Source organism: Schistocerca cancellata, unplaced genomic scaffold, assembly GCF_023864275.1.
Source record: "Schistocerca cancellata isolate TAMUIC-IGC-003103 unplaced genomic scaffold, iqSchCanc2.1 HiC_scaffold_1167, whole genome shotgun sequence".
Taxonomy (NCBI): domain Eukaryota; kingdom Metazoa; phylum Arthropoda; class Insecta; order Orthoptera; family Acrididae; genus Schistocerca; species Schistocerca cancellata.
This window is the reverse complement of record NW_026047166.1, coordinates 31,206-43,619: the sequence shown is the minus strand read 5'-3', so window position 1 is coordinate 43,619 and position 12,414 is coordinate 31,206. Positions and strand designations below refer to the sequence as shown.

Genomic DNA, 12,414 nt, shown 5'->3' with positions numbered 1-12,414 from the left:
CCGCCGGCCGCGCGCACGCCCAACAAGATGCGTCGCCCGCGAGTGTAGTGTCGGAGGCCGCCGCACGCACCAAAGGAATGATAGGCGGTGCATCGAGCAGCTGTGTCGTGTGTCTCGCCTACTTGCATTGCGTCAAATGTGCCACGGAAAGCGGCGATTGCGTGTGTTGGGAGAAGAGGCGAATGCTTCCTCTGTGGTGCGGCTACAGTATAAGGACGCCAACGGCCATACCATGTTGACTACACCGGTTCTCGTCCGATCACCGAAGTTAAGCAACATCGGGCGCGGTTAGTACTTGTCTGGCTGCCCGTCAGCCAACACCTCGGTGCTCTGCGCTCCGCCGGCCCGTGGTGTTTACGTTCTGCGCGCCGCAGCGTGTGGTGTTCGCGAGGCGACTTGCTTGCTTTGCTTCTTTAACGGTACGTACTGACCATGATGGAAAGTGAAGATAGGAACAATAATATTCAGTGCGAATTTAGCCGATCGGTACCTCGTCCGACCGCTTTCGAAATTCATCATTGGATCCTTAATGATTTGAAAATCCCGGCTAGTGACATTTTCGGACTCCAATTGGACACTTTTTTAAATTCCGTGTTTTTGAAGTTAAGTAGTTCGGAACTATGTGATGCAGTTGCTAACGTAAATGATGGTGTGCGGCAATTTAAGCACGATAATCAAACCGTGAGTGACGTTAAAGTGACGAACGCGGGTTTTGGCATACGAACTGTCAGGGTGTTTAATCTGCCTTTCGAAGTAAAAAACGACACCATTTCGCGATGTCTCGGCCCTTACGGGACTGTGCTTTCCGTTGTTAAAGAAAAATGGTCTGCCGCGTACCCCATACAATGTGAAAATGGGGTGCGAAGTGTACGAATGATTGTGCGAAAGCATGTGCCATCATTTGTTTACATGGCCGGGCACCGTGCATTTGTTACGTACAGTGGGCAGTCCCAAACGTGTTCCTTCTGTAATCGACCGGATCACTTTCGCCAAAATTGCCCACGGCGTAAGGGTCCTTTACAACTGCCTCTGGGTGAACACGGTAGCGAACCTATGAATTGGGCGGCGCCGTGTAGATATTCCGGCAGATATGGACGCGTCCCCTGCCACTGTTCCGGAGACCATGCAGACTGATAGTGGTCCCGTAATGTTACACGCGGTAGCCTTAACGGAGACCGACGAGCGTGCCACAACACCCGTCACAGGACCCGAACCCGCCCCGGCCGTTGCCGCCCCAACGGCCGTAGAACCATTACCAGAACTGGTCTCTGAAGCGACACCCACCCCCACGGCCAGTCACAGTGTGGTGGCGGTAGATCAATCAGTGTCTTTAGAGGACGTGGACCGTGCGGTTTTTGTCCCGCCCGCTCAGGTGACGGAAGTGTCTCATGTAGTCACGGCTAGCCGTGCACACGTGGACACCCCCCCCCCCCCCCCTCTCTCGACAGACAAGACTCGTCTTCTTCTGTCGGTGCGTCGGTTCGGTCGCGTAGTGACCCCGACAACGATAGGCGCGACAGAAGTAGAAGTTCCTCGACCGATTCTAGACGGTCGTCCGCGAGAAGGGAGCGTAGTCCGTCACCTGTTAGGAGGCTGCTATCTCAAGGGAAGCCAAAACGGCAGCGGCAAAGGGGGGGGGGGGGGGGGGAAGCGCGAGAGCGCGGAGGTTCGGCCCGGCGCGGCCGCTCACGTGACCCGATCAGCTGTAGGCGCGAGAGCGGACGGCGGCGATGCTGGCGGCGGCCGGGCTGCGGGCTCGGAAGCGCACAGGGCCGAAGTGGTCCGGCATCTGCAAACTGTCATCCACGAGTCGGACGCGCTACCTCCCAGTGAATCGGTTCCACAACCTGCCGTGAAAGATACACCTCCGGTTACGAGCGTGCGCCCTGTTACACAGGACGCTGTAGTAGCGCAATCTCGTAGCGGCTTGTCCACGATGTCTGTCGCGGGGGCGTCCCCACCTGTTACCCGACCGGGGACGTGGGGTGATGAGCCGCCTGATGATTAATTTCCAACTACTTCAAGTGTGGCATTCCGTCTTTTCCGTCTTTTAAGCTGAGTCGTATTTGTATTTTAACGTTCTATCTTGTGAGTGTTTTCACTGTTTTAACTGTGTTTTGTTTTCTTATTTTATGGTTGCTGGTAATCAGTTCACGGTACTCACGGCCAACATTAATAAAATGCGTAGCCATCACAAAGCGATAGCACTGTATAATTTTTTAACTGACAGTTGTTGTCAGGTAGCTTTTTTACAAGAGGTGACCGCTGAAGCATTATCTTTTATCCGCGATTTTAACGAGTTCACCGCGTACGATAATATCATCGCGGATGACAGCACAGGCACTGTTATTTTAGTCCGATCGGACATCGAGGTGCAACATACAGAATGCTTACCGAATGGGCGGGTCATAGTTTGTGAAATTAATGGCTACGCCTTTGTTAATGTTTACGCGCACTCTGGAAACAAACCTGCGCGGAATAATTTTTATGCTAAAGAACTTTGCCAGGTTTTATATCAAAATAGAGATAATTTTATCCTCGGGGGTGATTTTAATGGTGTAATTGACGATCGCGATCAGGAACCACAGCCAAACCGGTGTGACGAATTGAAGACGTTGGTTACTGGTTTACAGCTGCGAGACACGTGGCGGGTTCTCAACCCCCACCGCACGGAATTTACGTATTTTTATGCTACCGGACATAGTCGTTTAGACAGAATTTACGTCTCGCCACAGCTTGCACATGCCGTTGTCACTGCAGAGGTGCAACCGGTGATTTTCTCCGACCATTGTAGTTACATTTGTCAGTTCAATTTAGGCATGTGCTCACGTTCGTCACTTAAATCTGTGTGGAAATGAAACTGCAGCATTTTAAATGATCACTATTTTAAAATGAGTTTTTTAACTATGTGGCACAACCTTGTGCGGTGCCGACCGGTCGGTTCCACCGCTATTTACTGGTGGACCACGGTGGCCAAACCGGCGGTCAGAAAAATTTTAATTGATTTTAGTCGCGAAGCGGCACGGCGGCGCCGGGCTACGGCCGACTTCTACCGCCAGTGTTTGCGTGAGCTCGCGCAGCGCGTTACTGCGCAGCCGGAACTCTTGCCCACCCTGCGCGAATTTAAAGCAAAGTTGCTGCGGGATTTGCGGCAGAAATGTGAGGGGACGGTGCGGCGGAGCCAGCCTGTGGGCGCCGTGCCCGGCGAGACGGTCTCTGCGTACCACCTCCGTAGGGAGAGGTACCGCCGCGCAAAGTTACGGCTCAACACGTGGATGCTCGCCGCCGGGATCAGAACCACGGACCACCAAGCGATTCAGGCGGAATTGTATCAGTATTTTACTTCACTTTTTACCGACACTGCTGTCGATGCCGCCGCAATCAATGATCTTTTAAGTCACGTGCCGCATCTTTTAACGCGACGAGATAGACTCAATCTTAATGCAGTTTATACCGCGGATGATATAGAGGATGCCGTTAAAGGTAGTCAGACCGGGAAATCCCCCGGGAAAGACGGCATCCCAGCGGAGTTTTATCTGACATTTTTAGACTCTTTTAGTGAACTTTTAACGGAAATAGCTAATGACATCCGAAACGGCGCGGCAATCCCGGAGGACTTTGAAGAAGGACGTATCGTTCTCATTCCAAAATCGACTGCGACGCCGCGTGTAGAAAATGTGCGCCCTATTACACTTCTCAATTCGGATTACAAAATAATGGCCAGGTGCATTGCCAATAGACTTAAGCAAGTTCTGGGAAAAGTTTTAGATGACTCGCAGTCGTGTGCTATTCGGGATCGCAATATTTTTGACGCTATTTTAGCTTACAGGGATTGCATCGGCCACGCGAGAAGTAGCAGGATTCGCTATGCCGGAATTTTGTTAGTCGATTTTAAAACAGCGTTCGATCGTGTCAGTCACTTTTACCTTAGCAAATTGATGACTCGCATGGGTTTCGGGACCAAGTTCACCGCCATGATAAGTAATATATTACGTAGTGCCACGTCGCGCGTTATCGTAAATGGTATCGCCAGCGCCAAGATCCACATTAGCCGCTCGGTCCGACAGGGTTGCCCCCTATCTATGGCACTGTTTGCGATCGCCCTGGACCCGCTCCTCCGTACCATTGGCCGCACTTGTAGAGGGATTCGCGTGGGCGACGACCGGCTTGTGTGTCGCGCCTATGCCGATGACTTGGGCGTCTTCATCGAACGGGCAGACGACATCGACCGCCTCTATGGCGTCCTGCAGCAATACGAACGGGCGACAGGCGCCGTAGTCAATCCGCGTAAGACGGTTCTCTTCCCGTTGACGGAGCGCATGCGTACTGAATACCGGCACTGGTACTGTGTCAAACGCCAGTCTAAGGTGCTCGGCGTGACACTGTCGGATAACTTACAACAGATGCAAGCTCTCAATTGGCGGTCCACTCTATATAAAGTGCGCGCCGTGGTAAAGATTCATGCGCCGCGCAACTTGGCACTGGCGGACAAAGTTGCGCTCATTAATACCACCATTCTGGCAAGGGCGTGGTACCTGGCGCAGATCTTGCCGGTACCAAAGCAGATCGCACGGTCCATCAGGCATGCATTTTATTGGTTTTTGTGGAAAGGCGATATTTTTAAGGTCGCTATGGCCACATCCACCCTGAAACCTTCGGAAGGCGGTCTAGGACTTGTCGATTTTAACGCTAAATGTGAGGCACTATTTTATAAACGGACCAACGTTTTAATTGGCATTGGTTTAGGCAGCCCTACGGCGGTTCTCTTTCACCAGCACCGGCCACGTTCTGTCACCGCCCCGGTCTACGTCCCCAGCATCCCCTTCTTCTCTATCTCCCACGTGCGCCGTTACTACCTTACGCACAGCCACGTAAGTCTCCACGACGTGCGCGGCCATGCGGTCGGCGATATTGCGGATGTCATCCGCGGACGACCACCGCCCAATAAGTGGGAGCTACGTCTGCCGCAACACGATTGGAGCGCCGTGTGGACGAACATCAGTTCACGCGTCATACCAGCTGAAGTGAGGGCCACGTGGTACAGGGTGGTCAACCGCACTGTTGCCACAAACTGCAAGCTCCACTCAATAAACCTCATCCGATCCAGCCAGTGCGAGGCCTGCGGAGTCCCGGACGACATCGAGCACCGCTTCGACTGCTCCAGGTTCCGGGACGACTGGTACTGTGCGCGGGATATGATTCGTCTCATAAATAGAGTCACAGTCAGGCAGGTTACTGTGACGGACGCGCTAGTGCCACAGTGGAAGCCTTACCCGTCCACCAAGCGGAATGCCACCATCTGGATATATGGACACACTATTCATGCCATATTTAGTCTTGAAATTATCGATCCTGTGACTTTTCTCACCCGTCTATGGACTTTCCACAATGAAGAACGCGCCAGAAATACCTATTCCGCGACGTTCGCTAACTTTCTGCACGTGGCTTTGTCACATGCATTCCACTCGATCGTGACCCCTCCTTAAAAGTGACTTATCTCAATGTGTGTATAATTATATACCTATTCCTGTGACTGTGTTATAATGGAACGAACACTGGAAGAGAAATTTTTGGACACGTTTTTTTTTGTATTTGGACTCACCTTGACCATCATAATGATGACGAACTGTGACAGTTTTTTGTTTCTTGTTTCTTGTTTTTTACGATCTCCGGAAAGTGTCAACTACCTTACAAGTGTCACGTCGGAAGTTTTGTTTCTGTTAATCCTTTGTGTTACAAATTTTTGTGTGCCTTTGTCGTTTCGCTACCCATCTTGTGTGTGAAAGCAATGCCCTGCCATTTTGGTTGTTTGTTCTCTGCATGGTTTTCGTGTCTTGGTGCTACAATCGAAAACCATATTTTGATTTTGATTTGATTTTGATTTTTGATTTTTATGTTGTTCCTTACCGCCTGTAGAAATGTGGCGGTTCGTTTCTTTTCCTACTTCCGTTCAATTTAGGGCATACGTCTCCTTTCTGTTATTCATTTCATTTTCTCTTCGCCACAAGTAACGACGAGAAATGGCTTTGTTACTTTACTTTGCTTTCCATACTTCGTTAGAGGGTCCTCCCGGGCCTTATTTACTTTTGACGCAGGTTTGCGAATTGTTCCTTTGTTGCGAAGTCATTCTTCATCGTTTTCTTTCCCCCACATTTGGTCGGTCGAATTCTTACCGCCGATCTATGGAAGAACTATCCCGTTTGGCTTTCTTTATTTACCTTTCATTATTTTCAACGTTGTTGAGTCTTGCCCTCCCCTTCGATGAACGTGCCGTACCTACGTCATCAGACGAGGACCTTTCCCGTTCCATCCGGCGCATACCATCTGCGGCCAGCGAGAAGGAGCACCTATTCCGCCCCCTCTTCGTTCTTCATCCTGCACTACCAACAGCATCGTTTTATAGCTGAGAAGCTCGCCGGCGAAGGCGTATTGTGGAGAGCGAAAAGGCCGGGCTATAAGGGGAGTTGGGAGGCCGTAAATAAAAAAAAAAAAATCACCGAAGTTAAGCAACATTGGACGCGGTTAGTACTTGGATGGGTGACCGCCTGGGAACATCGCGTGCTGTTGACTACCCTTGATTTTTTTTTCTTATCCGCCATCTTTCCATACCACCTATCCGTTGTGACAAATATACTTCCTTGAGCATTTTAAATTACTGTAATGACCATAAGGTACGAAATTTGCAGTAAATATCTCAGTTTGCGGGAGAATATGCTAACCAAGTTCGCCAGGAAGTCTTTGAAAACGACCAAACAGATCGAATCGGCAGATATGTTCTGAAATACGTCAGCGCCTGTTGTTCTGTAGCGGTGTACAATTCCTAATTCGATATGTAATCACAAAATTTATTCTTTAGTCGTCTCGTCACGTCATCTCCTGCAGACGTTTCTTGTGCTTGCGCTGTTATATGGGCCAGGACCCGAGCGGCAGTCGAGCAAAGTCGGGATAGAGATAGGGATAGGAAATACACTGCAAATGACGCAAACATCTCGTGTGGGGCGAGGCGAGGAAGCTCACATCGCTAGCAGTGGCGCCCTCCAGCACGACACCGCACAGGCCATACGCCGGTCGGCCGCGCGCCAGCCCGGACGTGTGTTAGGCTCGTGCCTGTCGACACACTCGTGTTCTGCAGGCAGTGTCTCTGTCGCGTGTTTGGTGCTGCGCCTCGCAGCGTTTCTCTTCTTCTACAAATTACTGTAAGTTTATTGCCGCATTATAATGAACCGTGATAACTCAGTACAGTGTATTTTTGATAGGAACGCGGCTAGGCCGTCGCCGTTTGATGTTCACGAATGGGTGTTTTCCGAATTGCGTATTCCCGAATCTGATTTGGTCGGCATCCAGCTTGACTTTATTCAAAACTCTGTATTTTTGAAACTTCCGACAGCGGATTTTGTAGACAAGCTCGTTACCGAAAGCGGTGGCGTCAAGAAGTTTAAGCACGTGGACGGTGCTTTGTCTGACGTTTTGATTCTGCCGGCAGGCTTCGGCATTCGAAATGTGAAAGTTTATAATGTTCCGTTCGAATGCCCAAATGAGGCCATTGCTCGTAAACTCGGAGAATTTGGCACAGTGCTTAGTGTGGAGAATGATGTGTGGCCTGCAGGTTTTCGGTACCGGGTTCTGAGTGGTGTTCGGACGGTCCGTGTAGATTTGAAGAAACATATACCGTCGTATTTGCTCATTGCTGGCACGCGAGCTTTCCTCAGCTATAGTGGGCAGCCGCAGACGTGCTCCGTGTGTGGCAAAACAGATCATTTGCGACAAACCTGCACTTTGCGCAGGCCGGCTCAGCTGCCGCGCGAAGCTGCTGACACCACGTATGCGGGCGCGTTGGTTGGACCCCCCTCGATCACCCCGCCCGACCGACAGGTTTCTGCCGCTCCTGCAGCTGTGACTCCTGTGTCCGACAATGTGCCTCCGCCCACAGTTGTCGTTCCCCCGGTTGTGTCAGAACAAAGTTTACCTGCCGAACGCACCCCTCGCGAGGTCCGTATTGCTGATTTGCCAGCCGTCGGTGTTCCGGACGTGCCCGTTGCGGAGACTTCTGAGATGTTGGTCGCGTCGCTGCGGCCGATTTCAGTCCCCGCCCCGCCGACAGACAAGCGGAAATTGCCCTCTCAGCCGGGCCCGTCCACCGCCGGCGAGGCGGATGCTAGCAGTGCCGAAAGTGAGGTGTCCCAAGTTTCCACTCAGTCCGCCGCTGCCGATCCAAAACCGAAGCGTAAAAGGTCAAAGAAGCGTTCGAAAACGGCGCCCACTGAGGGTGTCGACGTCACCTTCGACCAGGCGGTTGAGGGACTGACGGATACTTTGGTCCAAGAGCGTCGCGACGCACCTTTCGTACACGGTCCACCTGTGTCGGTGCCCGCCACCCCCGCTTCCCGGGCCGTTCCGGACGCCGCACCTGCTCCTTCGGACACCATGCAGTGGTCTGAGGATGTGGAGGGGGATCACTTTTTCTAGTTCCGCTTAAGTTACAGAGTCCACCCTGACGCGTGCATTCCACCAGTTACGCGTCCTCACACTTAATATCAATCACATCCGAAGTGACCGTAAAGTTCACGCCCTCTTACACTTTTTGCAATCTGCTCGTTGCGATGTGGTTTTCCTTCAAGAAATAACAGCTGACGTTGTCCCGCATCTTACTGCCTATAATGTTATTCTTAATATTGATCCGGAAGCGACCTTTGGTACGGCTATTTTAATCACGCCCGGTTTAGAATATAAACACGTAGAAATTTTACCGAATGGACGAGGGTTGGCATGTGTTATCTGCGACATATTTTTTGTTAACGTGTACGCCCCCTCTGGAACTGACAATAAACGTCTGAGGGATACTTTTTTCAATCATGATTTATGTCAGCTCTTCCATCGAAACCACCGACGGATCATCTTAGGTGGTGATTTTAATTGTGTCTTGTGTGATGCCGACCAGGAGCCGACGGCGAATAAGTGTCTTGCACTGCAAACTTTAGTTGACACTCTTAAACTTGAGGACACGTGGCTTTGTTTTAGTCCGACTGCTTCAGGTTTTACTTATTTTTATCCTACTGGGCATAGTAGATTGGACAGAATTTATATCTCGCCGGACCTCGCTGCTCAAATCTTGCAGGCAGAAGTTGCTCCCGTCGCTTTTTCGGATCATTGTGGTTATTTGTGTGCTTTTAATGTCCCGGCTGTTCGCCCGGAACGTACACGCTCCTATTGGAAATTATATGTTAGTGTTTTGGATGACGTCAGTCTTGTCGAACAGGTGCATTTGTTGTGGCACCAACTTCTTCAGAGCCGCCCACAGGCGTGTTCTACTGTCGATTGGTGGCTCCGTCACGCTAAACCCGCTATTCGTACTCTGCTCATTAATTATTGTCGTGACAAGGCCCATTGGGAAATGATGACGGTCGCTTTTTATCGTGATTGTTTACAGGATTTAATTACTCGGGTTACCGACCGCCCTGAACTCCTTCCCACGTTACGGAACATTAAGACGAAGATTTTGAACCATCTGCATCGGAAGGCACAGGGCTCTGTTGTCCGTAGCAGGCCTTTCGATCCTACTTTGGAGGAACCACTTTCATTGTATCATTTACGACGAGCCCGTCTGCGGCGTGAAAAACTTTTATTCACGGACTGGATAACGCGTGACGGTCTTAGGACTTCAGATCGACGGGTGATTCAGGACGAAATTTACGATCACTACTCTAACCTCTTTCAATCTCAACCTTTGAATGACGCCTCCTTGCAGATGTTTTTACACGACCTGCCTTCCATTTTAACGCGTCAGGATAGACTTCTTTTAAATGAGCGTTTTACAGCTGCTGATGTTTCTGCCGCCGTTAAGGCTAGCCCGAAGGGAAAGGCCCCTGGCAATGACGGAATCCCTGTGGAATTTTATGTGAAATTTTCCGGTCTTTTAACTGACACTTTTGTTGCCATGGTAAATGAAATACATAATGGTCTCGATGTGCCGGAAGAATTTTTAGAGGGTCTCATCGTCCTCATCCCGAAAACAACTGGCATCCCAAGTGCGGTGACTTTACGGCCGATTACACTATTAAACGACGATTACAAAATCATAGCACGCTGCTTTTCACACCGTTTGCGGCCGGCGTTGAAGACCGTCATTAGTCCTTCTCAATCGTGTGCCGTACCTGGACGGAATATTTATGATGCTGTCCTCGCGTATCGTGAGTGTATCGCTTCTGCCTCGTCACGCCGTGGCGGCCGGGCTGCGATACTTTCCATTGATTTTCATAACGCGTTTGATAGAATCAGTCACGAGTACTTGCGGCGGGTCATGTCTAAGTTTGGATTTGGTTTAAAATTCACGCATGTGATGTCTAACCTTCTGAAATCGGCTACTTCCAGAATCCTTTTTCATGGCCAGGCCGGTAATGTCCTCAGGATGAACAGATCCGTCCGCCAAGGGTGCCCGCTTTCCATGGGACTATTCGTTTTAGCGTTGGATCCTCTGATCCGTAAAATAACAAATGTTTGCCACGGTGTCCCGTTTGGTACGGGTTCGCTTGTCTGTCGGGCGTATGCGGACGACTTGGGTGTTTTTATCCAACGTCCCGATGATATTGATACGCTACGCCTCATTCTTCACCAATTTGAAACGGCATCGGGTGCGGTTGTGAACCCCCGTAAGTCCATCTTTCTGCCGCTTACTGCGACCATGAGGGCTGTCCGTCGTGATTGGTACACCGTAAAGTTGCGACATAAGATTCTCGGGATCCAGATGACTGCCAATGTACAACAGATGGCGGTGTTGAATTGGCGCGCGGTGTTATATTCTGTACGAGCGGCGACTCAGGCTGCCGCCAAACGAAATTTGTCTTTGCTGGAGAGAGTTTCGGTTGTTAATTCCCAGATGTTGGCCAAGGCCTGGTACCTGGCTCAAGTTTTGCCGGTGCCGAAGGAGATCGAACGGGCCATCAAGCATGCTGTTTCTTGGCTGGTCTGGCGAGGCGAAATCTTTAAAGTCGCCTACAATATTTGCACGCTCCCGCCGGACAGGGGCGGCATCGGTATGGTTGATTTTCCTTCCAAGTGTGCTGCCCTTTTGCTCCACCGAACCAACCGTGTAATAGCCAATGCGGGGCTTAGCCCCACGTCGGTACTCTTCGACCTTTACCGCCCTGCTTCTCTCCGCGCGCCTGTCTCTGTCCAGGCTATCCCGTACAGATTGAATTTCGTTCGCCAGTATTTCCTCCACACTAGCTATCTGATAGGTGACGACCGGCGCAGGGGTAGCGTCAGCGCGATCGCAGAGGCCCTCCGCGGAACTCCGCCGACTAACAAATGGGAGTTGAGGCTGCCGCAATGCGATTGGCGGACGGTGTGGTCCAACATTTCCAGTAAATTGTTGACATCCGATGTTCGGGCCACCTGGTATAAAGTTGTGAATCGCACCGTTGCCACGAATGCGAAACTTCACGCAATCAATCTCCTCCCGAGTGGCCTCTGCGGGCGGTGCGCGGCTGAGGACACGATCGAACACCGTTTTGTGTGCCCCCAGTTTCAAGAGGTATGGGATGCCACCCGTGAGATGTTGGCATTGATCAATCGGACTACCCCGTGTGCCATACAGCCTTTGTATATCCTGGTTCCCGACTGGCGGCCGTATCCTGCCACCAAGAGAAACGCTACCGTGTGGATCGCTGCGTATGCCGCACATGCGATTTTCTCTCCGAATCATGGATCGCTTGCAGTTTTTGACGTATCTTTGGGACTACTATGGACGGGAGAAACGTAACCCGCAGTATGTTTCCAATTATGCCCGATTTTTAGATGTCCCTCTACGGACCGCTTTTACCAAATTACATATTTCTCTCCTGCCATGATTATGTACTTTCCATTCCACTGTTCCCTTTGGCGGAATGTGCGGAATGATATATTGTTCTATTTTCTTGATGTATGACAGTTAATTTGTCTCACCGGCTCGACTAATCTTCCGCCATTTTGGGAGGTTGTCCTTAGGATTGCCATATTGGTTTTTCTCTCCTGGATTTAACGCTTGTTCCCTATAGCTGACTTTTCCTAAATTTTTGTGACTATTGCAGGACTGTCAATTGACTTGTCCCTGAACTCTGAGACGGTGCTTAAACATAATTTTGTGTTGAAACGGTTGCCTCTTGGGCACGGAAATCAAGCTTATCGAGAAGACGAAATATGTTTGCTGCTGCCGGAATTGCGTAGACTTCACCTTTCCCGTGCGCCAGACATATCTGGCATGTATAGTGTGGTCGTTTGTGTGTGTTTTTCATTTTTATTTTATTTGAGAGTCTCTTTTTTTTTGCCTATCTGTGGCGGCGGGAGGCCTCCGCTGCTGACTTGTGGTCATTGTCCTCCTAGAATGGTTTTTATTTGTGTTTCGCGTTTGCGTTCTTCCTTCCTCACGTTATATCCACA

The 12,414-nt window shown here is 50.5% G+C and overlaps 1 pseudogene; it reads left to right on the top strand.

Annotated features, from left to right (window-relative positions):
• The first annotated feature begins 217 nt into the window (after nucleotides 1–217).
• Nucleotides 218–337, top strand: LOC126160942 (5S ribosomal RNA; annotated as a pseudogene).
• The last annotated feature ends 12,077 nt before the right edge of the window (nucleotides 338–12,414 follow it).